This window comes from Oncorhynchus kisutch, linkage group LG2 (genome assembly GCF_002021735.2).
Source record: "Oncorhynchus kisutch isolate 150728-3 linkage group LG2, Okis_V2, whole genome shotgun sequence".
NCBI lineage: Eukaryota > Metazoa > Chordata > Actinopteri > Salmoniformes > Salmonidae > Oncorhynchus > Oncorhynchus kisutch.
In genome coordinates, this window is record NC_034175.2 from 68,898,094 (window position 1) to 68,920,537 (window position 22,444).

General features: G+C 45.7%; 1 pseudogene; it reads left to right on the top strand.

Annotated features, from left to right (window-relative positions):
- Window positions 1-22,444, top strand: part of LOC109905194 (lysine-specific demethylase 6A-like) — a 106,164-nt pseudogene that overhangs the window by 49,293 nt on the left and 34,427 nt on the right.

Here is a 22,444-nt window from a genome sequence, read left to right on the forward strand (position 1 = left end):
TGAGTAACCGGGTGGTAGAACAGTGACCAGTGATTCCACGTCTATGTACACAGGGCAGCAGCCTCTAAGGTGCAGGGTTGAGTTGCCGGATGTTAGCCGGCTAGTGATGGCTATTTAACAGTCTGATGCCCTTGAGAAAGAACCTGTTTTTCAGTCCCAGCTTTGATGCACCTGTGTTGACCTAATTTTCTGGATGATAGCGGGGTGAACAGGCTGTGGCTTGGGTGGTTGATGATCTTTTTAGCCTTCCTGTGACATCGGGTGATGTAGATGTCCCGGAGGGCAGGCAGTGTGATGCGTTGTGCAGACTGTACCAGCGTCTGGAGAGCCCTGCGGTTATGGGTGGTGCAGACCATACCAGCCTCTGGAGAGCCCTGCGGTTATGGGTGATGCAGACCGTACCAGCCTCTGGAGAGCCCTGAGGTTATGGGTGGTGCAGATCGTACCAGCGTCTGGAGAGCCCTGCGGTTATGGGTGGTGCAGACCGTACCAGCGTCTGGAGAGCCCTGCGGTTATGGGTGATGCAGACCGTACCAGCCTCTGGAGAGCCCTGAGGTTATGGGTGGTGCAGATCGTACCAGCGTCTGGAGAGCCCTGCGGTTATGGGTGGTGCAGACCGTACCAGCGTCTGGAGAGCCCTGCGGTTATGGGTGATGCAGACCGTACCAGCCTCTGGAGAGCCCTGCGGTTATGGGTGGTGCAGACCGTACCAGCGTCTGGAGAGCCCTGCGGTTATGGGTGATGCAGACCGTACCAGCCTCTGGAGAGCCCTGCGGTTATGGGTGGTGCAGACCGTACCAGCGTCTGGAGAGCCCTGCGGTTATGGGTGATGCAGACCGTACCAGCCTCTGGAGAGCCCTGCGGTTATGGGTGGTGCAGACCGTACCAGCCTCTGGAGAGCCCTGCGGTTATGGGTGATGCAGTTGCCGTACCAGGCGGTGATAGAATGCTCTCAATTGTGCATCTGTAAAGTTTCTGAGGGTCTTAGGGGCAAAGCAGAATTTCTTCGGGCCCCTGAGGTTGAAGATGCGCTGTCATGCCTTCTTCACCACACTGTCTCTGTAGGTGGACCATTTCAGATGGTCAGTGATGTGGTCAGTGATGTGTACGCCGAGGAACTTGAAGCTTTCCACCTTCTTCACTATGGATAGGGGCGTGCTCCCTCTGCTGTTTCCTGAAGTCCACAATCAGCTCCTTTGTTTTGTTGACGTCTAGAGAGAGGTTATTTTCCTGGCCCCACTCTTGTCAAGGCCCTCACCTCCTTCCTGTAGGCTGTCTTGTCATTGTTGGTAATCAGGCCTACTAATGTTGTCTCATTTGCAAACTTGATGGTTGAGTTGGAGCTGTGCATGGTCATGCAGTCATGGGTGAACAGGGAGTACAGGAGGGGGCTGAGCACGCAACATTGTGGGTCCCCAGTGTTGAGGATCAGCCAAGTGGAGGTGTTGTTTCCTACCTTCACTACCTGGGGGCGGCCCATCAGGAAGTCCAGGACTCAGTTGCACATGGCGGAGTTCAGACCCATGGGCCTCGACCTTAATGGTGAGCTTGGATGGTACTATGGTGTTGAAGGCTGAGCTGTAGTCAATGAACAGCATTCTGACATAGGTATTCCTCTTGTCCAGGCGGGATAGGACAGTCTGCAGAGTGATGGCATCGTCTGTGGATCTATTGGGACGTTAAGCAAGTTGAAGTGGGTCTATTGTGTCAGGTAAGGTAGACGTGATATGATCCTTAACCAGCCTCTCAAAGCACTGCATGATGACAGAAGTGAGTGCTACGGGGTGATAGTCATTTAGATCAGTTACCTTTGCTTTCTTGGGTAGGAACAATGGTGGACATCTTGAAGCAAGTGGGGACAGCAGACTGGGATAGGGAGAGATTGAGTATGTCCGTAAACACTCCAGCCAGCTGGTCTGCGCATGCTCTGAGGACTCTAGGTTTTGAGTAGGTTTTAATGGTCACCATGGGAACAACATACCCTATACGCATATCCAGTCCCAATCAGGTCTACACACACAGGACTAGGGGAGTTGGGGAAATGATATTTTCTAAGGCAGGGCTTTCCAACCCTTTCCCTGGAGAGCTACCCTCCTGTATATTTTCACTCCAACCCTGTCCTCTACCCTCCTGTATATTTTCACTCCAACCCAGGTGTAACTAACCTGATTCAGCTTATCAACCAGGTAATTATTAGATTTGGATGTGCTAGATTCGGGTTGGAACCCCCCCCCCCCCCACAGGACTGTAGCTCTCCAGGAACCGGGTTGGAGAGGCTGGTTGTCAGGCCGTGTGCGTCCGCGGAGAGTTGGGTCTGCTGTTGAGGAGACACTGCAGCAGGGTTGTGCAGGCTAGTCACATGGTCAACCCGGTCTTTGAACGTCCTCTCTGTCCGTTGCGTTGTCATACTTTAGCTGTTGTTTGTAAGCCTGGCGGGACCAGACATGTTTTGTCTACGTCATGTGAAATGCTAACCTTTTGTCATAATGGACCAACGCTGCATATAAACCCCCCTTAATGACATTCATTCTCTCTCTGCAGCATTTTCAGCTGGCTTTGATTGACTCCAACCCCTGCACTTTGTCCAAAGCTGAAAGTAAGAACCATTACATCCCCATTTCTCTCTACTACACTCAAGCACACCATTCCCCTCCTGTTTGGTACCGTCACTGAAACCCCAATGAATTCCCCTTCCTGTTTGGTACCGTCACTGAAACACCAATGAATTCCCCTTCCTGTTTTCCCCAGTATGTGGAGTTATGTACTCACTGGCTATGTGAGATGATGCATTATCCATAATGACAGTGTCAGGTTGACTTGGTCATTTGTCAGTGTTAACCCACGTAAAGGAAAGGGCACAGAACGCTGTCTGGGTATTTTTATAATTTCATTATATACTCCCGGTTGCCGTGCCATTTCCCCATGGTCTGTATGCCTGACCCTGGGGTTTTCAAGGCGATACACACACACACACACACACACACACACACGCTCATTCCGACCACCTGCCTGAGATTGAGTTGCCTAGGAGACCACATTAGAAGGGATCGGCAGAGAGCTGCTCGCTAGAGCTCAGACTCTGCCACACGTACATGTGAGCAATTTTATGCATACACACACACACACACATTGGGGACCTAACCTCTCTCCCATCTGTAGTCACACACCATGCAGACTCCTTCCGTCTGCACCCAGGGACTCAGAAGCAGTACCACAGGGGAGTCAGAGGCAGTGCATGGGTTTATTTGCCATAGCTCTCTCTGTAAAAAAAAAACATGTTTTTATCCATTTCATGAATTTGTACCAGCTGGAGCTTCTGTTTGGTTTCATCTCTAAGGGGAAATGTGAGAGAGCACACTATGTAAGTGATTTAACCTCCAGTCCTTTGTATCAGTTTAACTCTCTCTTTCTATTTACAGTTCAGTTCCACATCGCTCATTTATATGAGATTCAGGTAAGAAATCCTTCCTTATTTCCCCCTTTTTCTCTGGTGCTGGTAGTGAAGGCTGCTGAGAAGTCTGCTGTACATTTTGGTGGTGGATAGGTTGAGTTGACCTCGTATAGATCTTCGAGTGACCTAGTATCACTATATACCTTATAATATGGCCTATCTTCTAATCCCTTATCAGTTGTTGTCATTACTCCTAAAAGGGAAGGTAGCTGTGGTCTGTTTACCTTGTGGTCTGCACAAACCGTTATTTCTTTGTCCTCTGTGACAGCAGGAAGTAGGCATATGCAAACTGAAACAAGGCAACAGTCAATATGTCGTCTGCCTCGAATGGGGCTGTTAGTGACAACTAGAAACATTAACAACATTTATTGTCAGCTGTATCTGTATGGAATTAAAGTACCAACACATCTACACACACTTATAATATGTTAACTTTTTGTGAATGCGCTTATCAAGTCAGTCAAAAGTTTGGACCTACTCATTCAAGGGTTTTTCTTTATTTTTAATATTTTCTATAATGTAGCTTTGCTTATTTGAGCTGTTCTTGCCATAGTATTGACTTGGGTCTTTTACCAAATAGGGCTATGTTCTGTATACCACCCCTACCTTGTCACAACACAACTGATTAGCTCATGCATTAAGAAGGAAAGAAATTCCACAAATTAACTTCTAACAAGGCACACCTGTTAATTGAAATGCATTCTAGGTGACTACCTCATGAAGCTGGTTGAGAGAATGCCAAGAGTCTGCAAAGCAAAGGGTGATTACTTTGAAGAATCTCAAATATAAAATATATTTTGATTTAACACATTTTTTTTTTGTTTACACAAATAGTAAAAAATTGAAAAACCTTGGAATGAGTAGGTGTGTCCAAATAGTAAAACTAGAGAAGCCTTGGAATGAGTAGGTGTGTCCAAATAGTAAAACTAGAGAAGCCTTGGAATGAGTAGGTGTGTCCAAATAGTAAAACTAGAGAAGCCTTGGAATGAGTAGGTGTGTCCAAATAGTAAAACTAAAGAAGCCTTGGAATGAGTAGGTGTGTCCAAACTTTTGACTGGTACTGTATGTACAACATGTCATGACTATAGCTCAAAAGGGATAGGATGTAAGCTTGTTCAAAGTTTGGAATTTCAGTTGATTATTATAGCGCCCCCCTTGGGCCAATCAGTCATTTTGTAAATGCCGGATCTCTGATTCCCCCCTCCCCCCCCCCCCCAAGTGAGGAGCAAAAACCCGCGGACACTTGGCTCTCCAAGGAATGACTTTGACGCGTTCGATTTTGGTGAAAAACAAAACTGACCTTAGATCAGTGTCCAGTGACAACGTGAACCAGAAGAACTCTACAGCTCCAGTCGCAGTGCTCTTCTAACCTGCTATAGTCTGCCCCCCCCACTCACTCCTCATCCAATCAGCTCTTCTCTGCCATGCCTATAGCTGTGGTGGATGCCAGGGAAACAACAAATAGTTTCAAATGTCCATGGGTAATGAGGTGTTTTAGGAGCGAACATGGTTATTTGCTGGATAGTAGACATGTTCAGTTGGTAAGACAGCTACTGCTTGGTAACACCTTGCTGTTGGTCCCTGAAACACACTGTGGTGACATCAAGCCATAGGACGGCTACCTGCCCCGCTGCTTTTAGCCGTTCGTGTTGTGTCCAAAGCTTTAGAATGAGTTGAATTTCAGATGTACAGTCAGTAGGACTAGTTTTAATCAGCCTTTGAAACATATATTGACTCATCGTGGCTGTTGTCCCTCTGCAGCAGACATATGGTGAGCAATATGTTTGGAACATCGAATCGCAATAAAATCTCAGTATCGAATCGCAATACATATAAACTCAGCCAAAAAAGAAACGTCCCTTTTTCAGGACCCTGTCTTTCAAAAATAATAAATCCAAAAAAACTTCACAGATTTTCATTGTAAAGGGTTTAAACACTTTCCCATGCTTGTTCAATGAACCATAAACAATTAATGAACATGTACCCATGGAACGGTTGTTAAGACAAGAACAGCTTATAGACGGTAGGCAATTAAGGTCACAGTTCTGAAAACTTAGGACACTAAAGTGGCCTTTCTACTGACTCTGGAAAAACACCAAAAGAAAGATGCCCAGGGTCCCTGCTCATCTGTGTATGTGCTTTAGGCATGCTGCAAGGAGGCATGAGTGCTGCAGATGTGGCCAGGACAATAAATTGCAATGTTCGTACTGAGACGCCTAAGACAGCGCTACAGGGAGACAGGACGGACAGCTGATTGTTCCTGCAGTAGAAGACCACGTGTAACAACACCTGCACAGGATCAGTACATCCGAACATCACACCTGCGGGACAGGTACAGGATGGCAACAACAACTGCCCGAGCTACACCAGGAACGCATAATCCCTTCATCAGTGCTCAGACTGTCCGCAATAGTCTGAGAGAGGCTGGAATGAAGGCTTGTAAGGCAGGTCCTCACCAGACTTCACCGGCAACAACGTCGCCTATGGGCACGAACCCACCGTCGCTTGACCAGACAGGACCGACAAAAAGTGCTCTTCACTGACGAGCCTCGGTTTTGTCTCACCAGGGGTGATGGTTGGACTCGTGTTTATCGTCGATGGAGTGAGCGTTAAACCGAGGCCTGTACTCTGGAGTGGATCGATTTGGAGGTGGAGGGTCCACCATAGACTGGGGCGTTGTGCCACAGCATCATACGACTGAGCTTGTTGACATTGCAGGCAATCTCAATTCTGTGCGTTACAGGGAAGACATCCTCCTCCCTCATGTGATACCCTTCCTGCAGGCTCATCCTGACATGATCCTCCATCATGACAATGCCACCACGCACAACGCACAGTACGGCTGATTTCCTGCAAGACAGGAATGTCAGTGTTCTGCCATGGCCAGCGAAGAGCCAGGATCTCAATCACATTAAGCACATCTGTGACCTGTTGGATCGGAGGGTGAGGGCTAGGGCCAATACCCCCAGAAATATCTGGGAACTTGCAGGTGCCTTGGTGGAAGAGTGGGGTAACATCTCACAGCAAGAAACTTCAAATCTGGTGCAGTCCATGAGGAGGAGATGCACTGCACTACTTAATGCAGCTGGTGGCCACACCAGATACTGACTGACTTTTGATTTTGACACCTCCTTTGTTAAGGGACACATTATTTAATTTATGTTAGTCACATGTCTGTGGAACATGTTCAGCTTATAGCTCAGTTGTTGAATCTTATGTTCATACCAGTATTTAGTTTGCTGAAAATAAACGTAGTTGAGTGAGTGGACGGAGTTTAGAATCGTGAGAAATCGCAATACGTATCCTATCGTGATAATATAGTATTTTTTTAATATATATTTTTTTACCTTTATTTAACTAGGCAAGTCAGTTAAGAACAAATTCTTATTTTCAATGATGTCCTTGGAACAGTGGGTTAACTGCCTGTTCAGGGGCAGAACGACAGATTTGTACCTTGTCAGCTCGGGGGTTTGAACTTGCAACCTTCCGGTTACTAGTCCAACACTCTAACCACTAGGCTACCCTGTGCCAGGGACCCTGTAAGGTCCCTGGCAAATCCCAGCCCTATTGATAAACTTATTTTCCAATCAGACGTATTGGAAAGGTAAACAACACCTCACGTTGAGATGTGGTGACTGGTAATGGTTGGTGCATTAGAACCTGGTTGTTAGGGGGCTGTGTGTACGACTGGGTTTGATTACTCTGGTTTTTATAGCCAGACAGGAAGAGCCCAAAGCCAGACTGCTGTGTGTGTGTGTATGTGTGTCAGGGCCTTCACAGCTACAGACATGGAGTAGCTTTGCCTTGGTGATGGCTGAGTAAGAGCAGATAAGAACAGAGACCTCCAGACAACACACAACCGGATCAGACCCAATATCAATGAGAAAAATAAACTAGTCTGAGTGTGCTTTTCAGGTTTAAAACAGCACTGAATGTGGGATAATACACACACACACACACACACACACACACACACACACACACACACACACACACACACACACACACACACACACACCTTTTTCCACAATCATATGGAGTAGCTAGCCAAATAGAAAAAGTAGCCAGCCAGGTGCCCCGACAAGCTGTATTTTGGTGGCCTCTGGTGCATTCTAATGCTAGATTGTATTTTCAACCAGCAATTATCAGGAAATAACACTGAATTTTAAATAATGTCACACTTTTATAGTGTTAGTTTCATTAACTGTTGTACATTATGATATAAAACCCCAGACAAACATTATTTCTACTGCTGACTTCCACAGGCTTCAAGCTTCCTTTTTAAGAGGCACTTTCTCAGCTTTCTGCAATACAGATATGAAGCAGGTGTTCACTTATAAAACAATTCAATCTAGTTCATATTTCAAATCAAAATCCAATAAAAAAAATTGTCACATGCTTACGAGCACTTCCCAACAAAGAAACATTTTATAGAAAAAATTTAACACAAGAAATAAATTGAAAAATTATAACAGGAATTAAATAAATAATGATTAATGATAACTTGGCTATATACACGGGGTACCAAGTCGATGTGCAGGTGTACAAGGTAATTGAGCTACATAGACAGTGCCTTCAGAAAGTATTCTCTCCCCTTGACTCTGTCTGTTACAACAAAAGTGTCTGTGGGTTTTCGCTCCTCCCTTGTTCTTGATTGATGAAATGAGGTCACTAATTAGTAAGGAACTCCTCTCACCTGGTTGTCTGTCTTAATTGAAAGGAAAAAACAAAAACCCGCAGACACTAGACCCTCCATGGAATGAGTTTGACATCTCTGTGTTTTACAGCCTGAATTTAAAATATATTAAATTGATGTTGCGGGAGAGGTTGTTGTCCTGGCACCACACTGCCAGGTCTCTGACTTCCCTGTATGCTCTCTCATCGTCTTCAGACCTACTACAGTTGTGTCGTCTCCAAACTTAATGATGGTGTTGGAGTCGTGCGTGCCCATGCAGTTGTGGGTGTACAGGAGGGGACTAAGCACGCACCCCTGGGGGGCCCCCTTGTTAAGGGTCAGCGTGGCGGATGTGTTGCCTACCGTCACCAAACTGGGGGGAGGGGGCTTTAGGAAGTTCAGGATTCAGTTGCAGAGGGAGGTGTTTTTCCCCCCCAGGGTCCTTAGCTTAGTAATGAGCTTGGAGGGCACAATGGAGTTGAACACTGAGCTGCAGTCAATGAACAGCATTCTCACATAGGTGTTCCTTTCGTCCAGTTGAGAAAGGGTATAGAAAGGGTTTTGTTGGGGCAGTAAGTAAGTTGTTGTGTGTCTGGGATGATGGTGTAGTAGATGTGAGCCATTATCAGCCTTTCAAAGCATGTCATGGCTACAGATGTGAGTGCTACAGGGCGATAGTCATTTAGACAGGTTACCTTGGCATTCTTAAAGACAGGGACTATGGTGGTGTGCTTAAAATATGTAGATATATCAGACTGGGTCAGGGAGAGGTTGAAAATGTCATTGTAGATACTTGCCAGCTGGTCAGCGAATGCTCTGAGTACGAGTCCTGGTGACCCCTGCGGCCTTGTGAATGTTAAACTGTTTAAAGGTCTTCGGCTACAGAGCGTTTGATCACACAGTCATCCGGGAACAGCTGGTGCATAGGTCAATGTTGCTTGCCTCGAAGCGCACATAGAAGGTATTTAGCTCGTCTTGTAGGCTCGCATCACCGGACAACTTGTGGCTGTGTTTCCCTTTGTAATCCATGATAGTTTGCAAGCCCTGCCACATCAGTGTCCCGCTTATTGAAAGCAGCAGCCCTAGCCTTTAGGACTTCTGAGTGGCACAGCGGTTTAAGGCACTGCATCTCAATGCAAGAGGTGTCACTACAGTCCCTGGTTTGAATCTAGGCTGTATCACATCCGGCCGTGATTGGGAGTCCCATAGGTCGGCACACAATTGGCCCAGCGTCGTCCGGGGTAGGCTGTCATTGTAAATAAGAATTTGTTCTTAACTGACTTGCCTAGTTAAATAAAGGTTACTTTTTTATATATATCAAAAATTGTGTTTAGCTCAGTGTGGATGTTGCCTGTAATCACTGGGGAAAACGTCATTAATGCACTTATTAATGAAGCCAGTGAACATATTTCAGTCTGCTTCTTCCTGTTTGAGTTTTTGCTTGTAAGCAGGAATCAGGAGGATAGAGTTATGGTCAGATTTGCCAAATGGAGGGTGAGGGAAAGCTTTGAATGCGTCTGATTGATTGTGCCAGTAAAGGTGATCTAGAGTTTTTTTCGCATCTAGTTGGACAAGTGACATGTTGGTAGAAATGGGGTAAAGCGGATTTCAGTTTTCCTGCATTAAAGTCACCGGCCACTAGGGGCGCCTCTGGGTGAGCATTTTCTTGTTTTCTTATGGCCCTACACATCTCATTGAGTGTCGCCTTAATGCCAGCATCGGTTTTTGGTGGTAAACCAGCTACAAACAATATAGATAAACTCTCCTTCTAGATAGTGAGGTCTACAGCTTATCATGAGGTATTCTACCTCAGGCGAGCAGAACCTCGATACTTCCTCTATTATAGATGGTGCACCAGCTGTTGTTAACAAAGAGACACACCCCCTCTGAGCTTCCCCGATGCAGTCGTTCTGTTCTGCTGATGTATAGAAAACCAGCTAGATTTTTATTTAACGTGTCCTTGTTCAGCCACGACCCAGAGAAACCTAGGATATTACAGCTCTTCAGGTCACGTTGATAGGATGGACTTGAACGGAGCTGATCCAGTTTACTCTCCAGTGATTGCCTGTTCGCTAATAGAACTGTAGAGGTGTTTTATCCACGCTCCGACATTGTCTCGTTAGTTATCCCGCTCGGTGGTCTCTGTAGCAACGTCTTCTCCTTTGAGTGTCAGTGTTTTGGGCCTGGTCTGCGATAATCAATGTCCTTCTCCTCCAACTCATTGAAGTAAAAGTTATTGTCCAAATGGAGGTTAGTGATAACTGTTCTGATGTCCAGAAGCTCTTTTCAGTCATAGGATGGCAGAAACATTATGTAATTTTTTTTTTACTATCAGCGCCGAAAATACACAAAATGGTTCAATTGGTCAGGACCCCGTAAAATGGCTGCTATTCCCTCCTGCGCCATTATCCCATTTTGGACCACAGTGAGCCTCTCTCCACTAGCCTGCCTATTGTTCTAGCAGTGAGGAGAATCCACCATATTTATTGAATGTTTTCATAATTTATCTGCAGATAATTGCCAAAAAGCCTACCAGTATGCAAATTAGGGAGCCAAATGAACAGCTCTCTTACCGAGACATTTCGGTAGGCTACTGACAAGTCACTCACTTCAATGTCACTTTCTGGCAAGTCCGGGTGGACTTCATATCGAAAAATGCAAGCAAGATCTTTAGAGTACTTGTCTGGATGCGATACCATGGACATATAACTAGGTTGTATGATTTATGGTATGAGAGACACTTTATTCAGTCAGTCCGACAACTTTTATAAACAAGTCAAGCTTGCTGTTTGTCAATCAGAGCACAGTAAATAGTATGGGTTTGCCCACATGGCCTTACTCGTATCCATACATTGACAGTGGATAATGGGATGGAATAATACTTGTGAATGAAAACAACAGAAGTGTTTTAATATGCTTAAGTAGATGTTGGCAAAATAACTACGTGCCCATTTTAACAGCTGCAGATTTTAGGCAGGGTGCGGGTGCGTGTGTCCTCCATCTTGCAGCCGGCAGCCAAGTTTGCGGTCACTCAGTCAGAATCCGCATCACCGTTTCATATTTTTCTCTACCCATGCCTCGCTTGTTAGATGTTATGCAAAATGATAGCTTGATAGCAAATGTTCTTCGGCATGTGATCTACCATCGTTACAGGCAGCGGCAATCTGAATGATCAGACTGAAAACATGCAAGGGAATAGAAATTATGAAGCGAGCGGATGGAGAAATACAACTTCACTCTATGCAATCAGAGCAGCAGGATCAGCGTACAGCCCGTCCTTCTCTTTACAATCAGAGCAGCAGGATCAACGTGCAGCCCCGTCCTTCTCTTTACAATCAGAGCTGCAGGATCAACGTACAGCCCCGTCCTTCTCTTTACAGACAGCCACATGACTGATTGACATGAGAGAGATGTGTGCTTTCACCTGAAAATGTATTAGTTTCAGATGATTCTTACAAAAAAAGGAATAACATCATAGTCGTATACAGTAAATTGCCAGTTTTGTCTGACTATTTGGCACACCATTAGTAAATAACCTATACACCACCACGTGGCATTCGGAAAGTATTCAGATCCCTCAACTTTTTTGTTTACAGCCTTATTCTAAAATGGATGAAATAGTTTGATTTCCCTCATCAATCTGCACAAAATAACTCATGGCAAAGCAAAAACAGGTTTTAGACATTCTTGATGTCTATTCTTTTTTTCTTTTTTTCTTTTTTACTAAATCACATTTACATAAGTATTCAGACCCTTTTCTCAGTACTTTGTTGAAGCACCTTTGGCAGCGATTACAGCCTGGAGTCTTCTTGGGTATGACGCTACAAGCGTGGCACACCTGAATTTGCGGAGTTTCTCCCATTCCTCTCTGCAGATCCTGTCAAGCTGTCAGGTTGGATGGGTAGCATCGCTACACAGCTATTTTCAGGTCTCCAGAGATGTTAGATCGGGTTCAAGTCCGGCCTCTGGCTATTATGTACCCTACTCAGGGGGCGTGGTCAAGTTAACCCCTGCCTCACTGTGTATCAATGCTACAGTAGGTGTCTTTCTAGTGTTCTTTTTACAGACTTATCAACCGTAGCATATTTTATGTTCATTATTAAAGGTTTACTTTTGTAAAGGTTTACTTTTGTAAAGGTTTACTTTTGTAAAGGTTTACTTTTGTAAAGGTTTACTTTTGTAAAGGTTTACTTTTGTAAAGGTTTACTTTTGTAAAGGTTTACTTTTGTAAAGGTTTACTTTTGTAAAGGTTTACTTTTTCTAAAATAAGCTCAGCAAGTAGGCACTTGATGGGCACTTGTCAGCTGTTCAGAGCAAAAAACGTGTGCTGTGTGAACTCATGTACTGCTCCAGAAGTTGTGACTAGCGACAGCGTGGTGGTGCTTGGATGAACGGCCAGTCATATTGCTCAAATTCAAATGGCATGACATTTACACGTGTAGTCTTCAATGTTTCTTCAATGTTTTTAATGATAGACTGTGACAGAGCAGGTAAATGTTCAACTGGAATGCAAAAACACTTCTGTACTCGGCGGTCCCGTTCTGTGGGCTTGTATGGCCTACCAGTTAGTGGCTGAGCCGTTGTTGCTCCTAGACGTTCCCACTTCACAATAACAGTACTTACAGTTGACCGGGGCAGCTCTAGCAGGGCAGACATTTGACGAACTGACTTGTTGGAAAGGTGGTATCCTATGATGTTGCTACATTGAAAGTCACTGAGCTCTTCGGTAAAGCCATTCTACTGCCACTGTTTGTCTATGGAGATGGCATGGCTGGGCGCTTAATTTTTTTTATACACCTGTCAGCAACGGGTGTGGCTGAAATAGCCGAATCCACTAATTTGAATGGGTGTCCACATACTTTTAGCCTGTAGTGTATCTGGTGGTGGTCTGAGGTGTCCAATCTTCTGTGTCTGACCAGTGAGACCATAAAACACACTGACTCTTTGGTCTGGCTTTAAACATCCTTCCCCTCTCTCTCTTTTCCTCTCCCTCTCTCTGTCACTCTCTTTCCCCCCCACTGTCATTCTGCAGAAGAAATTCAGAACAGCAAAAGAAGCGTATGAGAATTTACTCCAGACAGAGAATCTTCCTGCACAGGTGAAGGCTGCTACACTGCAGCAACTAGGTAAGTCCTCTTTCCTCTCTCCTATGTACTATGGCATCGAAGACGCCCACTTGTTACAAGCAATATGCCACTTGTCCTTTTGATAACATGAACCTGTATTTTTCTTTGCGTCTCGTTGAATATGTATCCTAGTTTGTTCTTGAAGGTTCTATTTAAAAAGTGCAGTCTTTTACATGTTATGTGCAAAAAGTGTAACTTTCGAGAGCAGTGTCTATAGGACGAGTGTGTGGTGTTTTGAGTCGTCAAGTTACTTTACCACATTTATGCCTCTCTAATATTTTATTTTTTATAAAATATATTTTAATTTTTATAAACAATACAAAACATACAAACATTACTGCATCACACTTGTCCATATCCACTAGCCACATCTCCAGCACCCTAATACATTTCTTCCACATGTCCTCAAACTGCACCATTTGTTGCTGAAGGTACTACTATGTACCAGGTGTATAAGGCTGATGACACAGGATTGCATTGTGTTCTGGGAGAAGTTGTGCTCCTTGTTGTTTACCATATTCCCAACTGGATAGTATTCCCAGATCCCCACCTCTTCCCTGCTCCCATCACACGTTTCCCAAGTCTCTCTCTGCCCTGGCCTGACTAATGCAACAGCTCATTATGGAGGTGTTAGTGTCTGTACCCCAACCCCCACGCTATACACACATACTTTCCCCGACGTAGTCCTCTCTGAACACAGACGGCTCTTGTCTTGTTTCTTGCAGTCTTCCCCCAGTTTGGGATGTTCCCTCGGGTCTGAAAAACATTTCTCTTTTTCTGCCCTGCCAGCCGCCTTACTAGGGAACACAAGCGTTTCGCTACACCAGCAATAACATCTGATAAATATGTGTGTGATCGATAAAATGTTATTTGGTGGTGGCCTTCCAGCAAGGCTCGCCACAGCTGTTGTGTGGAGCGATGGGGAGATGTGTTTGTGTCTGTGTGTGTGCCCGTCCTTAGGGAGGTGTGTTTGTGTCTGTGTGTGTGCCCGTCCTTAGGGAGGTGTGTGTAGAGAGAGAGGTGGGAGCGACCCCAGGGGTGAGTTGTTTAGACCTTTGAAGACACGGCTGATGTGTGTATGGACGACAAATCCCCCGCTCTCCTTCCCTCCCTCCCTCTTTCTCCTCCCTCTTCTTTAGAAAGCTCTAGATAGATGAGCCTTTTGGTCCTTTTTATGAGACTGGTGCTTTTACACACCAGGCAGACAGCAGTGTTCCCCTCTTTGACAGTCTAGTGTAGTTTTAATATGTTGTATATATTAGTGTACTACTAGACCTGGTAATGGACTAGCAGAAGTACCTGCAGGATCAGTTGTGTTGACTTACTATTGGAGACAGTAAAGTATAGTGGTTCTGTTGACCAGCTAGCAGAAGGCTAGCCCTGGACCCAGACTAGCAGTGGTTCTGTTGACCAGCTAGCAGAAGGCTAGCCCTGGACCCAGACTAGCAGTGGTTCTGTTGACCAGCTAGCAGAAGGCTAGCCCTGGACCCAGACTAGCAGTGGTTCTGTTGACCAGCTAGCAGAAGGCTAGCCCTGGACCCAGACTAGCAGTGGTTCTGTTGACCAGCTAGCAGAAGGCTAGCCCTGGACCCAGACTAGCAGAAGGATAGCCCTGGACCCAGACTAGCAGTGGTTCTGTTGACCAGCTAGCAGAAGGCTAGCCCTGGACCCAGACTAGCAGTGGTTCTGTTGACCAGCTAGCAGAAGGCTAGCCCTGGACCCAGACTAGCAGTGGTTCTGCTGACCAGCTAGCAGAAGGATAGCCCTGGACCCAGACTAGCAGTGGTTCTGTTAACCAGCTAGCAGAAGGCTAGCCCTGGACCCAGACTAGCAGTGGTTCTGTTGACCAGCTAGCTGAAGGATAGCCCTGGACCCAGACTAGCAGTGGTTCTGTTGACCAGCTAGCAGAAGGATAACCCTGCACCCAGACTAGCAGTGGTGTAAAGTGCAGTGGTTCTGTTGACCAGCTAGCAGAAGGCTAGCCCTGGACCCAGACTAGCAGTGGTTCTGTTGACCAGCTAGCAGAAGGATAGCCCTGGACCCAGACTAGCAGTGGTGTAAAGTGTAGTGGTTATGTTGACCAGCTAGCAGAAGGATAGCCCTGGACCCAGACTAGCAGTGGTGGTTGTTGGATCCTTCACCCTGCTAACTCCCCTGGTCTCCTCCAGGCTGGATGCATCACACAGTGGAGCGGTTAGGGGACCCAGGCTCCAAGGACAGCTATGCCATCCAGTGTCTGCAGAAGTCACTAGAAGCAGACCCCAACTCTGGACAGTCCTGGTACTTCCTCGGCAGGTAAAGGCATTTTCTTTCATAGTGAATTCCTGCGGGCTCTTGTTTTCCTTTTAGCAAGTGTGTAAAAAACGTTAAACCGCTGTGTGTTGAATAAGACTCTGCCCTGAAGGCCTTTTCTCTCTGCAGCTCCTGTCTCTGCTGTTTCTCTACAATCTATAGGCCTAGAAACTGGAGCCGTTTCAGAGCTGCTCCTCCACTGATTATTATTGATCCAAGTCTGTACTCTCTGGGAAGACAGCGTTTTACACAGAGACCTATTGATTAATAGCTCTGTAAATCTGAGCTATTAATTAAATGGAATTGTTCCTTTCTGTTATTCCACACGCTTTTCTAAAGGCTTTTACATAGTGCTTACTTATTGAATCCACTTGTTTTAGTATAGATCATTAGACCACAGTTGACCTGGTTTGGCTAGTGTGGCAGACAGTGTTGCAGTGGATAGATGGCCTCCTGTCTGTCAATCCTGTAGTACAACTAAGGGCTGCAGCAGTATGTTGTGTTAGAGGCTGTGAGAGAAGTTAATGGCTAGCAAGTAGGGTTTGGTAGGTTACTTTATAAATGTAATATGTTAGTTACTAGTTACCTGTCCAAAATTGTAATCGTTAACGAACCTTTTGGATTACCCAAACGCAGTCATGTAATCTGATTACAATCAGTTACTTTTAGATTACATTCCCCTTAAGAGGCATTAGAAGAAGACAAAATGTATGTTTACCAATTGAACGACATCTATTGCAGGATAAATCAGTGTTAAAGTTCACATAGCTGGCCATATATGGATGTTCAATTTTACTATATGGGATGGTTATGTAGGCTTCTTGAAACCCATCGCTTTCTACTACATAAATAATACAATTAAATGATATCTTTACATTAAAAACCAAAGTCAATCAGAATGCCAGTCATTCCAATAAATGTTATACCCCTAGATCTTCAAGAATAGCACTTGGAAATATGAAGGTATAGATTAGTCAAATTGTTTTGCCTGAGCATGACCCAAAACGAAGGATTTATTAGCCAGCCCTACTCTGTTGTTTACGATTTTGCAGTCATGGAGTACTGATTGGGCTCATTGATTGGAGTTGATAAATAAATGCTGTTCTCATTGGAATGGCATGCTTTGAGCACGACTGAAAAGTGCTATTTACATGTGAAAAAATGAATGCCATAAGCTGCATTTGCTATAGACCTGTTTACCTCTTTGTTGGGGACACTGATATCTTGATAATATGCAGCTGTTTAAAGGGCAAATCAACAAATCTGTTTTGGTAAAACGCTGAGGGATGGGCCTGGAGAAATGTGACCACTCAGATTAATAGACAGAGCTATTATTAATGCAAGGACTGACCATCCATGATATGAAGATTATTGTTTTAACCATGTTATGAGGCTATACAGCATTTATTTACACTACCGGTCCAAAGTTTTAGAACACCTACTCATTCAAGGGTTTTTCTTTATTTTATACTATTTTCTACATTGTAGAATAATAGTTAAGACATCAAAACTATGAAATAACACATATGGAATCATGTGATAAATAGGGGTAAGTGTTAAACAAATCAAAGTATATTTTAAATGTAAGATTCTTCAAATAGCCAAATTTGCCTTCACGACAGCTTTGCACGCTCTTGGCATTCTCTCAACCAGCTTCTCCTGGAATGCTTTTCCAATAGTCTTGAAGGAGTTCCCACATATGCTGAGCACTTGTTGCCTGCTTTTCCTACACTCTGCAGTCCAACTCACCCCAAACCATGTTATATTTGTGGTTCTGATGGAGTTTGACAGTTGAAGTAAGCTTATGAAGCACTTGTAGGTTATATTATTCAAGAATCAGTGGGTATATATCCAGTGCCTTCAGCAGGGTTGTACATTTTGGGGAGTATTTAGGGGTGGAAACTTTCCATGGGAATTAACGGGAATATATGGGAATTAACAGAAATAGATGCAAATTAATATTAATACCATTTAAATGTAGATGTTTTTTGCATTGGATATATTTACCATATATGGAGACAGAAACATAAACCGTTTACCTTATCATAATTAGACATAATTGCAAATGATTAAATCCTTCCTGTAGAAAAAAAAAACTGTTTAGTTACGATTTTAACTTTAATTAAAAGAGCTGACTCTTCACATGGGATGATTTCACTGAGCAACAAAAGGGAATATTGAATGATCCCCAATGATCCAGGAGTTTCAGGCTGCTTACCACTCTCTCCCAAAATACATCATCCAGGAGGATCCTCTTGATGGGGCTGTCTATATCGGCAGACTGTGATATGGCCATTTCTCGGAGAGACTCCTTCCCCTCCAGGAGACTGTCAAACATGATGACAACACCACCCCAACGGGTGTTGCTTGGCAGCTTCAATGTGGTGCTCTTATTCTTCTCACTTTGCTTGGTGAGGTAGATTGCTGCTATAACTTGATGACCCTTCACATACCTAACCAACTCATTGGCTGTCTTGTAGAGTGTATCCATTGTTTTCAGTGCCATGATGTCATTGAGGAGCAGATTCAAGGCATGAGCAGCACAGCCAATGGGTGTGATGTGAGGGTAGGACTCCTCCACTTTAGACCAAGCAGCCTTCATGTTCGCAGCATTGTCTGTCACCAGTGCAAATACCTTCTGTGGCCCAAGGTCGTTGATAACTGCCTTCAGCTCATCTGCAATGTAGAGACCGGTGTGTCTTGTGTCTGTGCTCTTGTAGAATACTGGTTTAGGGGTGGAGATTATGTAGTTCATTCTTCCTTGCCCACGGACATTCAACGACCCATCAGAGATGATTGCAATAGTCTGCTTTCTCTATGATTTGCTTGACCTTCACTTGAACTCTGTGGAACTCTGCATTCAGTAAATGAGTAGATAAAGCATGTCTGTTTGGAGGGGTGTATGCTGGGCGAAGAACATTCAGAAATCTCTACCAATACACATTGCCTGTGAGCATCAGGGGTGAACCAGATGCATACACAGCTCGAGCAAGACATTCATCAGCATTTCTCTGTTTCTCCATTAAGTCAAAAACCTTCAGATTCCAGGAGGACCATGAGCTGTTGCTATCGATACGGTGTCTGATTCATAATTTTCACCTCGAATAGAAGTAGAGGGACTTTTGTCAGAGGTTGCTTGTTGTGAGCGCTGAGGGAACTTCATGCACTTGGCCAGATGATTCTGCGTCTTTGTTGCATTCTTCACAAATGATTTGGCACAGTATTTGCAAATGTACACAGCTTTTCCTTCTATATTAGCTACAGTGAAATGTCTCCACACATCAGATAGTGCCCGTGGCATTTTCCTGTAAAGATTAGGAAAAAAAACAAATCCAATTCCATGTACAGATAAATAGTTACGCAGTTAGATGAAACAACTCCTTTGTAAGATAAATGTTTTAAAATGAAATGTAATGAAACAGGTGAATTAACACTCCTCAGTTAGCAGGCTCAAGCAAGCTAAAACTAACTAGCAGAAATTGTTTTGATTTAAAATTATTTAGAAATTATTTAAACACACTTTGCTGTAGGCTACTATTTACTAATTAACAAGTTAAAGACTAAGTAGTTTTTTTCAGGATAAAAAAGGAATAGAATGAAGCAAAGCACAGGCAAAATCTTAGAGGGAAAACCTGGTCGTCTGCTTTCCACCAGCCACTGGGAGATGAATTCACCTTTCAGCAGGACAATAACCTGAAACACAAGGCCAAATCTACACTGGAGTTGCTTACCAAGAAGACCGTGAATGTTCCTGAGTGGTCCAGTTACCGTTTTGACTTAAATCTACATGAAAATGTATGACAAGACCTGAAAATGGTTGTCTAGCAATAATCAACAACCAATTTGACAGAGCTTGAAGAATGTTGAAAAGACCAATGGGCAAATGTTGCACAATCCAGGTGTGGAAAGCTCTTAGAGACTTACCCAGAAACGCTCCCAGCTGGCGCTGCAGTACAGCGCCCTTAACCACTGCGCCACCCGGGATTGACCCTTTTTCTTGTTTTTATTTTATTTAACATTTAACTAGTCAAGTCAGTTAAGAACACATTCTTATTTACAATGACGGCCTACCCCGGGCAAACCCTAACGCCCCGGGCAAACCCTAACGCCCCGGGCAAACCCTAACGCCCCGGACTACGTCGGGCCAATTCTGCGCCGCCCAATCACTGCTGGATGTGATTTAGCCTGGATTCCAACCAGGGTCTGTATTGACTCCTTTTGCACAGAGATGCAGTTCCTTAGACCGCTGCGCCACTCGGGAGCCCGAGCTAGGTGAGATCGCGAGGTGAGACGACCACATCACAGTCGTAGCAAGTACATTTTCTCTCTATAGTAGTTATTATCATCAAGTTGGTGCAAGTAGGAAAAGTGCAGGCCGTGGGATTTTCTTCTATTGGTTGTTGTGTGGTAGAGCCACTGAATGTGACGGGTAATGGTTCTGCATGAGCTGTAGTCAACCTTTGAGCTTGTAGATGTGCAGTTGCACAACTGTGTGTAGAGTGTTAGCTTTAGGGCTGACCCCATTTAGTCAACCGGTCAATTGTTTGTTGAAAGGCTGTTGGTCGACCAAGATTTATTTAATGGAGCTCTAGCAACAACAACAAAATATGGTATACAAGACACCTGTCTGATTGGCTCCTGTTTGAGTGGACTGGTCCATTGTAATGAGGCATGGGAAGCATATGTTCACATTGCTAAAGCAAGTGGAAGAGATAATAAACAGAAGTGAAGAAGAAGAAGAAGACAACAGTAAACATTACACTTCCAAAAGTTCCAAAGGAATAGAGACATTTAAAATGTCATATGTCAATATACAGTGTTGTAACAATGTGCAAATAGTTAGTTAAAAAGGGAACATAAATAAATATGAATGTGGGTTGTATTTACAATACTGTTTGTTCTTCACTGGTTGCCCCTTTCTTGTTGCAACATGTCACAAATCCTGCTGCTGTATTTCACCCAGTGGATATGGGAGTTTATCAAAATTGGATTTGTTTTGTAATTCTTTGAGGGTCTGTGAGGGAAGTATGTCTCTAAAATATGGTCATAGATTTGGCAGGAGGTTAGGAAATGCAGCTCAGTTTCCACATCATTTTGTGTGCAGTGAGCACATAGCCCGTCTTCTCTTGAGAGACAGGCCGCCGTAGGCAGACCTTTCTCAATATCAAGGCTATTCTCACTGAGTCTGTACATAGTCAAAGCTGTCCTTCATTTTGAGTCAGTCACAGTGGTCTCGGTCTCAGTCACAGTGGTCTCGGTCTCACTCTTGCTCCCTCTCGGTCTCACTCTCGCTCCCTCTTGGTCTCTGATGGTCTGACAGTATCTCTCTCTTCATACTCATATTGATAGTACTAAGCATAATGTGTGTTCTCTCCAGGTGCTACTCCAGTATTGGGAAAGTCCAGGATGCCTTCATCTCCTACAGACAGTCCATTGACAAGTCTGAGGCCAGCGCTGACACCTGGTGCTCCATAGGGTAAGACCTGACTCTGCAGCCAGTGTGTACGCATCATCTGTCTGTAGGTTCTTTGGAGAAGTCTTAAAGGATTACTCAATCTGAAGGCTTGTAGGTGTTGGCCATGGCAACAGGAGGGAGGTAGTGGTCCCTAGAGTTAAATATGGATAGACTTGGCGTGTGGCCACTCGAGGGAGAGAGGACACTAAAAACTCCATGCACTCCCCCCTCTACCCATCACTTGATCTTTCTCACGTTCTCTCTTCCTTCTTCCCTCCCTCCTCTCTCTCCCACCCCCTCTCTCTCTCCCACCCCCTCTCTCTCTCCCACCCCCTCTCTCTCTCCCACCCCCTCTCTCTCTCCCACCCCCTCTCTCTCTCCCACCCCCTCTCTCTCTCCCACCCCCTCTCTCTCCCCCCCCTCTCTCTCTCCCACCCCCTCTCTCTCCTCCCACCCCTCTCTCTCCTCCCTCCTCTCTCTCCCACCCCCCTTCCTCTCTCTACTCCCCCCACCCCCCCCCCTCTCTCTCTCCCCCTCTCTCTCTCCCCCCTCTCTCCTCTCTCTCGCTCTCCCACCCCCCTCTCTCTCCCACCCCCCCTCTCTCTCTCTCCACCCCCCCTCTCTCTCTCCCACCCCCCCTCTCTCTCTCCCACCCCCCCTCTCTCTCTCCACCCCCCTCTCTCCTCTCTCCTCCCACCCCCTCTCTCTCGCCCACCCCCCCCTCTCTCTCCCACCCCCTCTCTCTCATCCCACCCCCCCTCTCTCTCTCCCACCCCCCCTCTCCTCTCCCACCCCGCCCCTCTCTCTTCCCACTACCCTCTCTCTCTCTCCCACCCCCTCTCTCTCCCACCCCCTCTCTCTCCCCCCCCTCTCTCTCCCACCCCCTCTCTCTCTCTCTCTCCCACCCCCCCTCGCTCTCTCTCTCCCACCCCCTCTCGTCTCCCACCCCTCTCTATCCCACCCCTCCCTCCTCTCTCATCTCCACCACCTTCACTCTCTCTTCCCACCCCCTCTCTCCTCTCTCTCCTCGCGTCTCCCACCCCCTCTCTCCCCTTCCTTCATTCCTTCCTTCCTTCCCCCCTCCCTCCCCACTCCTTCATTATTTCTTCCCCTCTCTCTCTCTCCCAACCCCCCCGCTCTCCTCCCACCCCCCCCCCCAGCTCCTCCTCCCCCACCCACCCTCTCTCTCTACTCTCACACCCCCCCTCTCTCTCTTCTCTCTCCCACCCCCCTCTCTCTCTCCCACCCCCCCCTCTCTCTCTCCCACCCCCCCTCTCTTCTCTCCCCCCCCCCCTCTCATCTCGTCCTCTCTCCCACCCCCCACTCTCTCTCTCTCCCCCCCCCCTCTCTCACTTCATCTCCCACCCCCCCCTCTCTCTCTCTCTCTCCCACCCCCCCCTCTCTCTCTCTCTCACACCCCCCCTCTCTCTCTCTCCCACCCCCCC